The sequence below is a fragment of the Epinephelus moara genome, chromosome 22 (assembly GCF_006386435.1).
Source record: "Epinephelus moara isolate mb chromosome 22, YSFRI_EMoa_1.0, whole genome shotgun sequence".
Lineage (NCBI taxonomy): Eukaryota > Metazoa > Chordata > Actinopteri > Perciformes > Serranidae > Epinephelus > Epinephelus moara.
Window position 1 is genome coordinate 18,412,064 of NC_065527.1, and position 15,315 is coordinate 18,427,378.

At 42.5% G+C, this 15,315-nt stretch overlaps 1 protein-coding gene across 2 annotated transcripts in view; it reads left to right on the forward strand.

Annotated features, from left to right (window-relative positions):
- The window catches only part of atxn1a (ataxin 1a), a 126,095-nt gene that overhangs the window by 94,850 nt on the left and 15,930 nt on the right, over window positions 1-15,315 (forward strand). The window contains exon 1 of one of the 2 annotated variants that reach the window (XM_050034421.1): window positions 6,611-6,784. The exons of the other annotated variant lie outside the window; for it this stretch is intronic. The gene's annotated coding sequence lies outside the window, so the exon portion shown is untranslated. Of the gene's footprint in view, window positions 1-6,610; window positions 6,785-15,315 lie in introns of those variants that run through there. 2 annotated transcript variants of the gene reach the window in all.

Genomic DNA, 15,315 nt, shown 5'->3' on the forward strand with positions numbered 1-15,315 from the left:
TAGTTCATGTTATTTTGCATTTCATTTTTCTTAAAAATCCACTGATTAGTAAGGGGTTAATGGTTCTTTATTATTATCCAGAAAGAAAATTCACAAGAATATTAACTTTCAAAATATTTACCTTCCAGTTTGGATACATTTTGTAGATTTTTCCATCTCTCTGCACTTAAAATTACAGATAAAAAGTCAGATTAAATCGATAAAGCACCTGAGGATCCACATTCTGCAAACTCTTGTCACATCTTGTATTACAGTCATGGCTCTGTAAAAGCGTGTGGAGAAATATTTCTGTGTTTGCTAATTGAGCTGTCTTAGTTTGTACAAAAAAAAGGCTTGCAAACTCTCCAAATTTCAGTTTTTCAAAGTGAGTGACATTCTCTTTGAATACATGTGAGGGTCCTGTGTTGAAGAAACAGACAAAGGAGTGATCGCTGTGTGGGTAGAGTGAATGAGTGGATGGTGTAATGATGAATGGAGTCTGAATTACATTTATATGTCCCTTTTCTCTCCTTCCTGGTTTTCTGTCTTTTATTCTTCTCTTTTCCCCTTTTTTCTCCCTGCAACTGCCTCCCCTCCTACATTTCTCCCTTATTCCCTTTTGTGCTGTAACACACATTCTCTGAACAGGATTATATGCAGTCTTTGAAATAATATTTGGGTGTTTATGTCTGCGTTTGCCCTTGAATGAGTGTGTTGGACTTTTGCCTGTGCATTTGTGTGTCTGAATGTCTGCGATGGCTGCTATTGTTTGTGTGCGTGGGTGTTTGCGAATACATGCTTTGTACGTGTGTTAAACTGAGAGAGTGAGAGAGAGCATCAGTTCATGTTTGTGTTTGTGTGTGTGTGTGTGTGTATGTGTGTGCATGTGCACGTCTGAATGCAAATTTACGCATTTGTGCGTCTGCGTGTGTACTCAGTAGGATTATACAGCAATAGAGGAGCTTAGCAGTGATTTGCCCATCCATTCCAGTCCCTCCCTAATCCCGCACACACACTCACACACACACACATCCACACTTCTTTGAGTGTGTGCGTGTGTGTGTGTGTGTGTGTGTGTGACTAGCAGGGATCTAATAGTGTGTGTGTGGATTAGTAGGTTTGTGAATGGGATGTGGCTTGGGCTGAAGTAGCACACTACACTGCCAGCAAGTTAACACAGCCTGGCAGAGGGTTTGTGAGAGAGGCAGAGAGGTGAAGGGGTACGCAAAGTGAAAGATATTTGTGTGCATGATTCAGAGGGCACTGTTAACACGATTACGTAACAATCACAAAAAGGTTATGAATGATAGATTGTGAAGAGAACGTGGGCATGATATGATTAAGGTGTTGTAATAAGGGCGTGACTTCATAAAGCCAGCCTCGCAGTGATCACTTGTGGGTGTTTGTGACCATTAGATGGCTCTGCACCTGCTGTCTCTCTCTCTCTCACACACACACACACATGAACACACACAGACAGATGGAAAGACATGGATAAACAAGAGAGCTGAGATTTTCGCCGACAGAGACGAAGGGGGATGGATGGGTAGTGTGTCTGTGTGTGTGTGTGTGGTTATGTTGTCATTACCACAGTGCATGTGAAGTTTGCGGGGGCGACAGAGAGAGTGGGAGAGTCAGTATCACCGTGCATGAGAGGGAGGGAGATAGAGCAGTGTGTGATATGTATATAGGTGTGAGTATATATAGAAGCTTTTCATCAGTTTCCTTAGTGACTGGCTCTGACTGAGACTGCTCTCTGAAGAAAGACAGAAGAAATGAAAGAAGACGAGAGCAGAGCTGAGGAAGATTTTACTGCACTAAACATTACATTGAGTCTAGTTATGACGCCTATATCTTGATTTAAACGTTCACTTTGTCTAATGGACTTTATCTAAAGATGGACGGCGTAAGATCTTCCCAGAATGAAGCCAAAACATCCCCATCGCCCCCTAATGGCTGGCTGCAGCATAGGTCATAAACTTTGCCCCCTCCATGTAAGGGGATGGGACATGGGCCTAGAGTTTGATTAGGCCCAAAAATTAGGCCTGACCCTGCAAGAACCAGCTTCTGTCCAAACAACCACGGCAGCAGATTTGGGTCTGAGCCCAATTAAAAACTCGAATTTCTACTGGGCACTCCGTCTTCAAGTGCGCACAGTAGTTCATGGTGATGCAGCATGTATATGATGATCACGCTCTACGATACATGTTACGAACATCTCTCCCACTGCTGGGGAGGAAGAAGCAAACATTGCCAACGAAGTCGCCTTGCTCCCCCGTTTCTCCAATGTCTTGTGTTGTTGTTCCATCACTCTCTCTGTCACTGTCCCCCCTCCTTCTCTCTGTTTCCCTCTTGCCAACTCCTACCATTTATGCATGAGAACTGCCAGTTGGTAAATTGGCAAGAACCTGACCTGATTCAAACCTCAGAAATTACTGGGAAATTCCAGCCTGGCCTGACCCGGCCCGAACCTGGCACGTGGGGTTGGGCCCCATTAGGCTCGGGCAGAGAATCAAAGCTCCACATTGGCCCAACTAAGAAAAATCAAATTACATGTCAAATACATTTTCCCCAAAGGTGGTTCCTGTCGTTTTAGGTAGTTTTAATCATACTGATGTTCGTGATGTTGTGTTAGTTTTTCTGCTTAGTTTAGTTTAGTTTAGTTGATGCTAGTAAAAGTGGGGTGTGGCAGCATGATTGACAGCAGGTTGTGTGTGCCAATCGGTGATCTTACGACCAGAAACGCTGCTCATGACTGGGTCAGACGGGTGTTTGGGCAGGAGCTCAATACTGCGGCTCGACTTCCTGATTGCTACTGTGCAAACTGCGGCTTAAAATGATGTCAACAACCATATCCGGGATATTTTGGCTTCATTCTTTTACCAGTGGGAGAAGTGGACATGCGACTTCCTTGTTTTTATATAGTCTATAGTCAGTCCTGACAGACACTAATAGGCAGATCACTTCTGAAAAATAAGACTTGGAGAAAATTACAGGATTTGTTTTCATTTATTTCTCCTGGTTATGGCTCGGCATAATGGCTTGTGTTTAGTCCAAGTAAATAATTGCAAAATCTCTTTATGAAAAACAGAGCTGGGATTTCTGTAATCAAAAGCACAAGTTTCCCATGATGTTTTCAAGATTCAGCTGTATTAAAGAGACCCGTGATTTCATGTGACACATATAAAATCCATCAGTCATGAAGGAGAGATGTAAATTACAAGGAGGTGACAGGTTTATAAAGACATTTTTAAGCCCAGGGACTATAAAACGTGGATTTTGCAGAAGGAGCGACACTCGATATTACCAAGTTATGATCTAGTGGTGATATTCTAGACATTTAGTGATGGTCTGCAGTTATTACATTCAACCAAAATGGTTAGACAGCGAGGGAAAATGTGAAGGAACTGGATATTTATTTGGGTCTAGACTACGGGTTGGAGTTGGAGGGCAGAGCTTTTTAGAAATGATGGAAGGGCACTGACACACAGCCATCTCTACTGGACTGAGAAAGTTTTAGAAGTAGAGAAAGAGCAGCTGAACAAAGACATTGCAGACACAGAACTAAAGTCGCCATTCAAAAAAAAAAAAAAAGAATTTTTCTCATAACTGATTCTCTCTTTCCTCATTTCTTTGTGCCTGTTCTCCACCCCCACTTGCTCTCTTGCACTGCTTTCACTTGACGGCAGATTGTAAACAAACCCACACAAATGAATTATGATTAAATGCCGAGAGGCTCCAATTAGCTGCCAAGGCAACGGAAACGACTGTGAAACAAATACACAGTCTCGTCTGGTTCTCTCTCAGTCTCCTCTGATTTGGCTTTCTGTCTGTGTCTCATTCTTATGTGTTTATCAAGTTTCTCTGTCTGTGTCTTTTTCTTTACTTTTGCCCTCGTCATTCTGTCTCGCTGTGTCCTGGTGTCTTACTTTGGGCTATAACTTCGACAGTTCTCTTTTATAACTTGTTTGCAATATATATAAGACACACTGGTTAAAATACAAACATTTGTTATGTTATAACTTTCAAAAGTGCAGCTTCAACCCCCATATTTCAAAATGAAAAACTAGTTTTTTAAACTACTGCATTGCTTAGTTTCAAAACAGGAAGGAAATTTTGCGATTTGTGGGTACAGCGCTGTGGCAAATTAGGAACTGTCTTCAGTATGAGCAACAGCAACTAAGAAAACACTAAACAGTTTCCACAGAGAGTCAAACTGCCCCAACACAAAGTTCTGAGTGCTCATCACCAAAAAAGCCCTCCAAAATTAAGTAAAAAAGAGCACAAAGGACTCTCAGATTACCACTTTACAATCCTCTTATCCGGCCGAGCCTCTCAGGGCACAGTTTGTTAGTTCCTTTAGTCCGCTTTGCCACATAAAGAGCAAACTTTGAAATGCCTCCTGCCCTGCAATAGTTAAACACTCCATGAATATCCAATGTTGAACACCAGGGTTGATATCAAGCTGACAGGAAGACCAACCAACAAACAGGATGTGTTTTTAGTGCATGTTTAGGCCCATTGAGTCCAGTGGGAATCATTACAATTCTGCATGTTCGTGTATGCATATGTGTGTGTGGTGTGGTGTGTGTGTGTGTTATCATCTCATGAGTGAGTGCTCACTTCTCTTTGCGTGCTACATCTCTTAGCATTGAGGAACACATTTCATCTATATTTACTTCCAAATGGTCTTTTAACTAGGTCAGCTAACTAACGGAAATAGACTGCTGTACGCTGTCAGTGATGTAATCAGTCATGACATCTAGTGGTGGAAAGTAAGTAGTGCGGCCTCTTTGGATCTGAGCATAACACCCACTGTTTCAGCAAAAGGGGAAAAAAGAAAGTGGTTCTGACGTTGCTTGTCTTTCTTTTAATGATCTCTGTGTTCTATAAGGACATAGTTGTGCGTATAAACCTGCATCTTTAATTTACATCTCTTGGACTTTTATGCTTCATACTGTGAACTTTTGCACATTCCTTGGACCATATTTGGCAAATTTCTGCTCATAACTATCACTTCTAATAACTGCACAGCTCTTTAATTTTTAATTTTATTGTAGATGTATTTTTTCTCTCAATATCTTTATATAATGCACCATTACTCCAAAGCAAATTCCTTGTACGTGAAAACCTACCTGGCAATTAAAACCAGATTCTGATGTAGGTATGTGTAAGTTTATATCTGTTTTTAAGTCGTGTTAAAAGCTCTGACAAAGACCTTCAGTGGTTAAACCATGCTGACTCTTTTAATGATTTATCCAGTACTATAAAGTTGTTGTTTTTTTTACATTTCTTCCCTGCTGATGCATATTTTTGAAATGCCTGCATGGCCTTCCTGTGCATCCTATTTTATTCCAAAAGCGCCCGATACACCGTTTGATCTACATTTGATTACACAGAGCAACCATTCATCTCTGCTTTCATGTATGGACATGTGTATTGATGCTTCACGTAATCCTATAAATTGTTTGGGCCTCTAGGTCACATGGTAGAGCGTGCGCTCCATACAAGCTGCATCCTTTGCAGCGGCTGGGATTCGATTCCAACCTGTGGCCGTTTGTTACGTGTCATCCCCCCTCTCTTCCTCATTTCCTGTCAGTCTCCAGCTCCACTGTAATTAAAGCAATAAAACCCCCAAAAGATAATAAATTAAAATGCTGATTGACAGAATATTAATTCAGAATTTGATATTTATCAGCTAAAAAATGTCAAACTTTCTCTGGTTCCAGGTTGTCATATCTGCGGATTTGCTGCTTTTTTCCACTATAGATTATTTTAAATTGAATATCGAGCTTTAAGACTGTTGGTTGGTTGGATAACAACCATCACCTTGGGCTCTGGTGAAAATTGTGATGACATTTTTTACCATTGTTTGACATATTATACGTCATGATTCATCAATAAATTGAGAAAAAAGAAAAACAAGAGATTATAATCGCTTCAGCCCCAGATACATGCATATCTGTGTGTGTACATGAGTTGTCCATGTGTCACTCTTTCATGTACTCCCTCTCTCTGTAATCTCCACAGCTCACTCTCTCCCCCCCTCTTTATCTCTCCCACACTCCCCCTCTCTGCCCTTCTCACTGTAACAACCTCCCACCCTCCCTCTCCCTCCCTCTCCCTCTCTAGTTCTCTTTTGCTGCTTGTAAGCGGTCTCTGGGCGTGCAGCCAGCTGGCGTGTGTGTGTTTTTTGAATGAATACCTGATGAAGTTGGCCGAGCGAACTGTGGGAGGGGCCCTGTGTGTGTGTGTGTGTGTATGTGTGTGTGTGTGTGTGTGTATGTGTGTGTCTAGGGCAGACAGTGTGAGAGCTCTGGCTCGCATTCAGCCCCTTGCATAATACACGTTGGAGCTCTGCATGCGGGACTCCCTCCCTGTGGGCGTGTGCAAGAGTGTGCTACCAATTTTGTGTGAGTGTGTGTGTGTGCGTGCGTGTGTGTGTGTGTGAGAGATCACCTGAGTGCTGTGTATCAGCAGTAGTGAGGGAGCTTCCTGCCTCGCTGTCAAGATTTAGGGGAGTGTATGTGTGTGAGAGTGTGTGTGTGTGTCTGTGGTGGTTGTTTTGGGGGGTGGCGGTGGTGGTGGTGGTGGTGGTGAGAAAGGCCGAGAGCAGTTTGTAGCACAAGTACACTGAATCTGCTCGGGATTTTCCGCTTGAGGGGGAGAGAGGGAGACGGCGAGAGAGACTCAGGGTGCTTTACAAGGGACACGGCAGAGCAGGAGAAGAGAGGAGTTGAGGGAGGAAAGGAATGAGAGGGGGAGAGAAAGCATGCTGCAGAAGTGGGCTACTCCTGCTACCCTGGTAAGTACACTTCACACAGTTTTGTGCTTGCTCTGAATGAAGTGTGTGTGGGAGCGAGGGAGTCAGCCTGTGTGTGTGTGTGTGTGTGTGTGTGTGTGTGTGAGCTTGTCTTGTTGTATCACAGTATGTCATTTGTAAGTGCGTACTGCGTCTGCCCTAGTTTTTCCTACAATCATCGTCGCTTGTTTCTACCATTCGCCCGTCGTCCTGAAGTGTTTCCCCTCCCTGCTTCTCTTCTCTTCTCACATTTCTCTCATTCCTCTCCTTCCATTGGCTCCTTTCTTTCTCAGGCTCTCCCTGACTGTCTGTCTGTCTACCCCCTCCGCCACCCACCTACCCTCAGGGTTGTTGAGGGGTGAGAAAGTGCAAGTCATGCAACGTTGCCTAAGTGTTTGTTTTCTGAAAGAGACTCTCTCTCTCTCCCTTTTTCTCACAGTCATTTGTTTCTCTCCATCTCTGTCTCTCTTTGTTTGTGTAACTCTTAACCACTCTCTCTCCCTGCTTCTCTTTTTCTCCGCCACCCCTCCCTCTCCTCTTCCCCCTGCTTCTCTAACTCTCTGTCTCCATCTCCATCTGTCAATGGCAGATCCTCCATTACTCCCTCACTATCTGACCATACTCCCGTGTGTGTGTGTGTGTGTGTGTGTGTGTGTGTGTGTGTTTGTTGTTGTTTGTGTGTAATCACTAGCGGAGAGTGACAGGGAATAAAGTGGCAGCCTTGTCAGAGTTCCCAGTCTGGCAAGGGTCCCCCCCGTACTGTGCACGCCACATGCACACACATATGCAGACACACAGGCACACACACACACACACACACACACGCACACACACACACACGCTAATGAAAAACCAAAACTAGAGAGAGTCATAGAGGAAGAAATAGAGAAGAAGAGAGAAGTATAAGCCTGCAGCAACACTGTACTTTCCAGTTGAACTATATTTAGCAGTGAGATAAAACATCATGTTGGACTTATCCCTTTGATCATGATTATGACTGGGCAATCACGCACACACACACACACACACTCACACACACACTTGAATGCAACAGACATATGTAGCCCATGCACAAAAGTTTTTACACTACTGGAACATGTATCTAAATTCTTTTGCAGCAAACATTTATTGTGTATCAACATATTCTGTAACCTAATGTCCTTAGAGGGTCGTAATAAGCCTAAGAGTAATGTAATGTATTGTTCTTCTTATCATATTGAGTTGAAAAGCAAAGCTGGATGGAGGTTCTTGTTTTAAAGCTGTGGTTGGTAACTTTAAAAAAAAAACAAATAACTTTTTTCATGTTTACTGAAACTGTAACTATTCACACAGCACTAAGTGAAACGGATAATCTGTGAAAAAAATCATACTCCTCTGCCTGCTCTATTGCCCCGTAGCACTTCTAATGACCTTGCCGCACATGAACTAAAAAAAAAAACAGTCAGAGCCAGGAAGTCTCTAATGCAGCTGCCATTTTTGTCTTTCTTATACTGCATTGCATTTCTCCCCTCAAATGTTTTCAGAAACATATTTTAGTGTACTGTTTAGCTGTAAAATGAGAGTTTGCTCTGGCCAGTGGGCGGTGTTCTGTTTCAGCTGGACTGTTTTCAACATGGCAGCTGGTCACAAAAGCCCCGTTTCCACCAAACACTTTCGGTACCTTTGGAACCAACAGTAACCCTTCAGACATGGTACCTAAACCCTCACGTTTCCACTGCAAACCATACCCTTAAATGTGGGTGGGGTTATTGTCACTCACCTCTCCGTCCAGCATTCGCTGTATTTCGTCACTACTGGTGACACAGATGGAAGTCTGCACCTTGTTTTTTTTTTTAAAGATATTTTTGGGGCATTTTAGCCTTTAATTGACAGGACAGATGAGTGTGAAAGGGGGAGAGAGAGAGAGGGGGAGTGACATGCAGCAAAGGGCCACAGGCTGGACTCGAACCCGGGCCGCTGCGGCACCAGCCTTGTACATGGGGCGCCTGCTCTACCCACTAAGCCACCAGCGCCCCATCTGCACCTTGTTTATTGTCCACAGAACGAGGCTGCATGCCACCATTTTCAAAACAAAATAGAACAGGCTGCAGTGAGAGTCTCTCTCCATGGGATATTCAAAAATAGTGGGTTTGTGCATTTAGTCCTTCTCAGGCAAGTTCGGGGGTTTACTGTTGCTGTAGCTTGACGCCACGCAACCCCTTTTTTTTTCTCTGAGTAAGGATTAGAATATATGTAGTTCACATAACCCGGATGAAATTAATATATAAACGCTAGGAGATCCACTCATTTCTAAAAGTGTATGACAAATAAAAACTTCTTTCAGAATATACTGACTCTTTCAGCAAATATGACCCTAAGATATTTTCATAGAATTTATTAACTGTAGCTTTGAAGGGAGTCGAAGTGGATTTTGTTTACGGACCAGACATACCACCATATTATACAGTAGATCACACGTGAGTTTAATGCTGGGGCAGGTACAAAAAACTCTTGACGTATGTACTGCACATATGCCACTACATTGAAGAGTGTTGCATTTATTATATTGTATTGGCTGTTCGGTGAAGTTTAGCCCGGAGTTGCTCAGAGATGTTCTGTAGAACTGTGAAACCCAGTGTTTGTGTCTCTGAGTGTCTGTTGCTGCTGTAAACAGTTCGTAATTGTAGTAAATGACCATAGTTACAGTACTGTTGGCCATACCACTGGCGCCATTACCGCAGGATACCCCATTACTGCTCGAGTAAACTAGAAGCATTTATAAATTATAGATTGCCAGTTAAATGCATCAGTTAGAGAGTATGATGTGTATTACTGTAACTTTGAAAATGTCATTTTTATACATAATTGATACTTGTAAGATTGTTTTGATTTTGCGTCCCTGCGGAGCTTTAATCACAAACATCAGACATTATGAGTACTTTACAATTCATTCAAGAGTTGGCTCTATGTGTGTGTTTGTGTGAGTGTGTGAAGGAGAGAAAGAATGACATATACACGCCTCCACTGTTTTGACCGTAGAAGGACAATAGTATATTGCATGAGTGAACGATTCAGGTTACTGACTCACACACGCACACACAGACTATGGTGAGGTGGATCATTGTGTTTGTAAATGTGTGTGTGTGTGTGTGTGTGTGTGTGTGAGAGAGAGAGAGAGAGAGAGAGAGAGAGACTGAAGCACTTGGAGGACAGACAGCTTGGGTTACGGGTCATCTGATATCAACACACACATTCACTGACACACAAACACACACGTACACGCTGCAAACTCAGCAAGATTCAGGTGACATAGCTTTTCAGTGAATGTGTGTTTGAGTGTCAGTTTCAGTGAAGCAATACTCTCCCTCTTTTTGCAATGTAGGTCAGTTGAGCTCGCCTCTCTTTCTCTCTTCCCTTCTCTCATGTGTCCCAAGCCTTCCCTCACTCCATACCCTCCCATCTTTCCTGCCTGTCTTTATCCTTCCCTCAAATCCCTTTGTCGATCCTCTTCAGACTCTTCATTAATTGTTGCTGTACTTTTAAAAAAAAAAAAAAACCCAAAGTTTCCCACCCAGCATGCCAGAAGGTTTAAAGAAGTAGTAGTGTTTATGCAGTAGAAAGATGCAAATGCTTTTGAAATTGGTGCCACGTGAACAGAGAAAACAAAGAAAAAGGACTTTGGCTTCGCTTTTGCTTACTGCACTGCGCCACATTAGACCAATAAATGCTCCCCTTGGTGGGTGACGTAATCATGGATGTATAAACAGACCTGGATACAGCAATCGCAACAGGGCTCTGTTCATTCCTATGAAATTTTCTCAGTGGTGCATGAAACCAAAATGGTTCAACTGCAGCGTAAGTAATTACCTAAATCAGCACTGCTTCCGCATTGTGCAGCCCATAGAGCAGGCACATTATAACTTCTACCAACAGAGCCGGCTAATTTTCTATTTTAGCGCTGAATGGGGATAAAATAATTCAATCTTGCGGCTCTTGTACATTTTCTTAATGTTATTGGACTGAATGAATGACATCCTGATAGTGAAATGAGTCATTTCCGGGGGGTTGTGCTGCTCAAAAAAACGTATCCACTGATTAACAGATGTCTCTTTTGCCATGTAAGTCAATGGGAAAAAGTCGTTTTGGGCCACAGGGCATCACGCGACGGACCCAGAAGCTGTAATTCCACTGTTTGGCCACTAGGAAAATTGGCTTCAAAGTCCAGAGCACTTCCTGGGGGCCTGGACGTAATGGAGCTTGGATGGTTTTCCACAGGAAACAGTATGGCTGCCAGCTGGTAATAATCGATCCTGCAGTTAAAGATTAAGCTAAAATGTTTCAGAAAACAGTTAAGGTGGGAAAAAGGCAATACAGTAATGGGTTCATATTTAATCAACACTGGTTAGTTTTGAAGTTTAATCCTAGTTTGGTCTGAGTGACGCAAAATGTGTCATCCAGCTGATTTGAGCTGCAAGATGAGCAGGGAGATCTGGGCGCTGGTAAGATGGGGGGAAGTTTGCCACAGTTCATTTACACATACTGCTCACATGTGATGATACAAAGCTGGCTGAAAATTGGCAAAGTATCACTTTGATAAGGAAGGATGTAGCTCTCAGTGGAGTCTTTTTCTCTACTTTCACTCTATCTCTCACTAACACTGCAGGATTAAGTGAATAAGAAAGGATCAAATTTAAAAAGCACAGTTTTTCCCAGCATTATTGTTTGTACTGTTTCTCATCATCTGCAGTATTTTAGTTAATAGGATTCTGTAAGGTGTAAGGTGACCCGACTTTTCGGTTCTCCTCATTTCTACAGAGTATTGTAGCATCTTCCACCTCATTGTTTTATTTCACTCTCTTATCAGTGTGGTTTCCAAACACAGCAGGCAGCTGTTCTTAGCAAAAAGAATTCTAAAACCTCACAGCTGCTACCCGCCCAGCACCAAACAGCAGACAAAGTTAGCGACTAAGTGGTGAACATAGTGGAGCATGTAGCTGCTAAAGGATCAGATACTTCCCTCAGGAGCTGGTGGAGAGCAAAATGGGGCTAAAAGCAGAGTGCATATTGGCCTTACATTTGCCAGGTGATTAGAAACTTGTTAACATATTTGGCATATCAATGTCATATGGTAATATCATGTCATTATTGCTGCTTGTTTCTGCTGCCCCCACATGGCTAAAATTCAGCTATTGCAGGTTTAAATTCCTTTTTTGCTATACTGAATAAAGTTCTCATTATATAACCAAGCAGCCATGCAAGATGACGAAACCACTTTTCTTGTAGTAGTACTTTACAACTCCTCTGTTGCAATAACAATCTTGCTGATAGCAGATCATGCTTATTGCAAACACCGTAGGACTATGTATCCCATTACACAATGCCTATAATATTTCTCCTGGAATTCTCAGAAACCTTTTTCACATGCCAGAGTGAACTGTCAGAAATAACGTGCCCCGCTCTGAAGATAAAAGCAACCATAGATGGCAGCATGAACACATCTGCGGCTGGATGTACAGACACTGTCAGCGTTTGATGTGACAGCTGATATGAAATGTCTCTGATCTGAGAGCTCTCAGACACATATTATTCCTCTTATCTCAAAGTTTTAATTTGAGCAACAGCTTGTTGGATACGAGTTTGGCTTATTTTCTTTTAAACCTATCTATACCGACTGTGTATTTTGACACGGCATGAGCAGTACGTTGAATGAGATGCGGTACAGGAGAGACAAGTAGGAGATTAATGTGAAAGTTATGCCGAGAGAGAAGAAGCAAAGACGTTGAGAGACAGACGATTAAGAACATAAAACCATTAGATGGAAGAATGATAATTGAGAGTGGAGTTATGAGGAATGAGAGGTGGGCAGGCTGAGGCAGGAGAGGAGTGGAGTAGAGGTAGAGTGAAGGAGGGAGAGGCAGAGAAGAGTGCATCTCAGTGCTAAAAGCTCACCGATCAACACACCTCTGAGTCATGCCTGCTTGATTGAACAGATGGTGTGCGCTTGTGAAAATGTGTGTATGTGTGTGTGCGCGAAATACCATTATAACAAATCCTGTATGTGTGTGTGTGCGGGTGTTCTTGTGCTGTATGTCTGTATGTGCATGTGAATTTGCATGTGCGTTTACTCCTACGCCTGTCTCTGCAGTTGTGTTATAGTAGCAATGCGACACTTCTGAAATCACAGGAATCTCCTTGAGATGCAAGATGTCCCTCATCCTACAGAACACACACACACAGACACACAAACACACACAATTGCAATTGGTATCACTCTGCAGGAATTAGCAAATAACCCTTAGGAAGTCTCGGAAGTGTTGACCCATTCATTCTAGTTGAGAGATTAAATCTTTTGTGGCTTGGCAGCTCAGAGATCAGATAATCAGAGTCACCACCAATACAGCAGGCAGTGTTATAGGGACTAACTGGAGCACAACTAGCAACAATTGCGGTCTTATATGTGATGTTACCAGCTGTATAAATGGCTGTGTAGAGCAACAATGTAGGGCAAACTAACCATTATCCAATTTTATTAGAAAACTTATATTGTTGCTGACCTTTTTTCTCTAAATAGTGTCATGGCAGCAACTTAAGTAAATTTTACACTTTTTTCAGCCTCATTGTCTAATTGATGGTATTTGAATCAACAGGTTGTTCACATTAGAAACTATACACTGGATACAGCATGTTGTAGGTGGTGAAAAACAAGTGTTTATTATACTATTTATTTGAGAATAAAAGTTCATTGTTGACTTTTTTATTATTTCAAACAATTATTTGTTTATTCATGTATTTATTTACAGTATAATTACACTTTCCTTTTGGTTAAGACAATCATTTAACTCTTTAGGGTCAAGGGTATAATTGACCGTTTTTGACTACTTTTGATTTTACCTTTAAAATTTCACCTTAAAAACTGTTTAGCTTGCCTTGATTGGTGTCATTTTTTTCAGCACAACCTCACCTGTGTGACTTTACAGTTATTTTTTCATTTTGACATACTGTATTAACACATTGGACCTAAAATTACACAAAGAACACCACCAATAGGAAAGGGGGTGTCATGTTTTCTTTTGCTTGCAAGTACTTTCGTTAGAATAGCCCGTTTTTACTGTTTTTTCCTGCACCAAACGTGACGACAATATTCAGGAAAAAGCATGGCGTAAATTATTGATCACAAGTCTGGTTTTACTTGGGTGGGCAGCACGGTGGTGTGGTGGTTAGCACTGTTGCCTCACAGCAAGAGGGTTCCCGGTTCGATCCCGGGTGTGGGAGCCCTTCTCTCACAGCAAGAGGGTTCCCGGTTCGATCCCGGGTGTGGGAGCCCTTCTGTGTAGAGTCTGCATGTTCTCCCCGTGTCAGCGTGGTTTTTCTCCAGGTACTCTGGCTTCCTCCCACAGTCCAAAGACATTGAGTTTGGGGACTGGTTGGTGACTCTAAAATTGTCCGTAGGTGTGAATGTGAGCGTGAATGGTTGTCTGCCTCTACATGTCAGCCCTGCGATAGTCTGGCAACCTGTCCAGGGTGTACCCCGCCTCTCGCCCAATGTCAGCTGGGATAGGCTCCAGCCCCCCCGCGACCCTCAAGAGGATAAGCGGTTAGAAAATGGATGGATGGATGGTTTTACTTGGCCTATCAACACAATTTAAAACTGTAATAGTTTGAAATTCGCACTTTCGACACAAGTTGAAACGGAGACTCAGGAAGGCTGTGTCTTGCTTCAATGCCATCTTAAATAAGTCATGTCAGATCTACTGTGTAGGATTTAGTTGCATCTAGCGGTTCGAGCTGCAGATTGCACCCAACTGAAACTTCTCTGTGCCAAGTGTGTAGGAGAACTACAGTGGCCAACACAAAAATGTAAATGGCCCTGGAATGTGACTGAATCTAGAGTTTGGTTTGTCCATTCATCCACCGTTCATGTCCACCCATTCATTCTAAGGTAACGAAAACACAACGATTCTTAGTTACAGGTGTTTATACACTAATGAACTCATATTTATGATTTTTATATTCCATTTCTGCCAATATATTCCATTAAATCCTACACACTGGACCTTTAAGGTGTCATTTTATTTAATGTCTTCTTGCAGTCGTGCTCGTGTATTTCTGTAAGTTTATCTCATAGTTGCATGATACACACTCTGGATGATGTAAACTCGCTGACTTTGCAAACTTTTAACTGAGACAAACCTTGTATTAGAGTCAGCGCGTTGTTGCGGTAACAACAGCTTTGCCAGCTGTGCACTTTTATTGCAAGTTTGATGTGTGTTAGTCAACTGATACGCTGCCCACTATCAAGTGTGCAAATGTGAGGAGTCTTTAAGTTGGACAGTGTGTGTGCTTTTTTTGCTCTACGCGGTGAAAGAGTTTGTGTGTGAACTTGAGCTGTGTGTCAGGAAAAGAACATGTGTCAGCATAATTGAATATGCCCAGGTGTCAGTGTTTGAGTAAGCAAGGAGGTGTGTGGCTGGTTGTGTGTGTGTGTGTGTGTGTGTGTGTGTGTGTGTGTGTGTGGGTGGGTGGGTGCATGTGCTTGAAATGCTTCTACATTATTT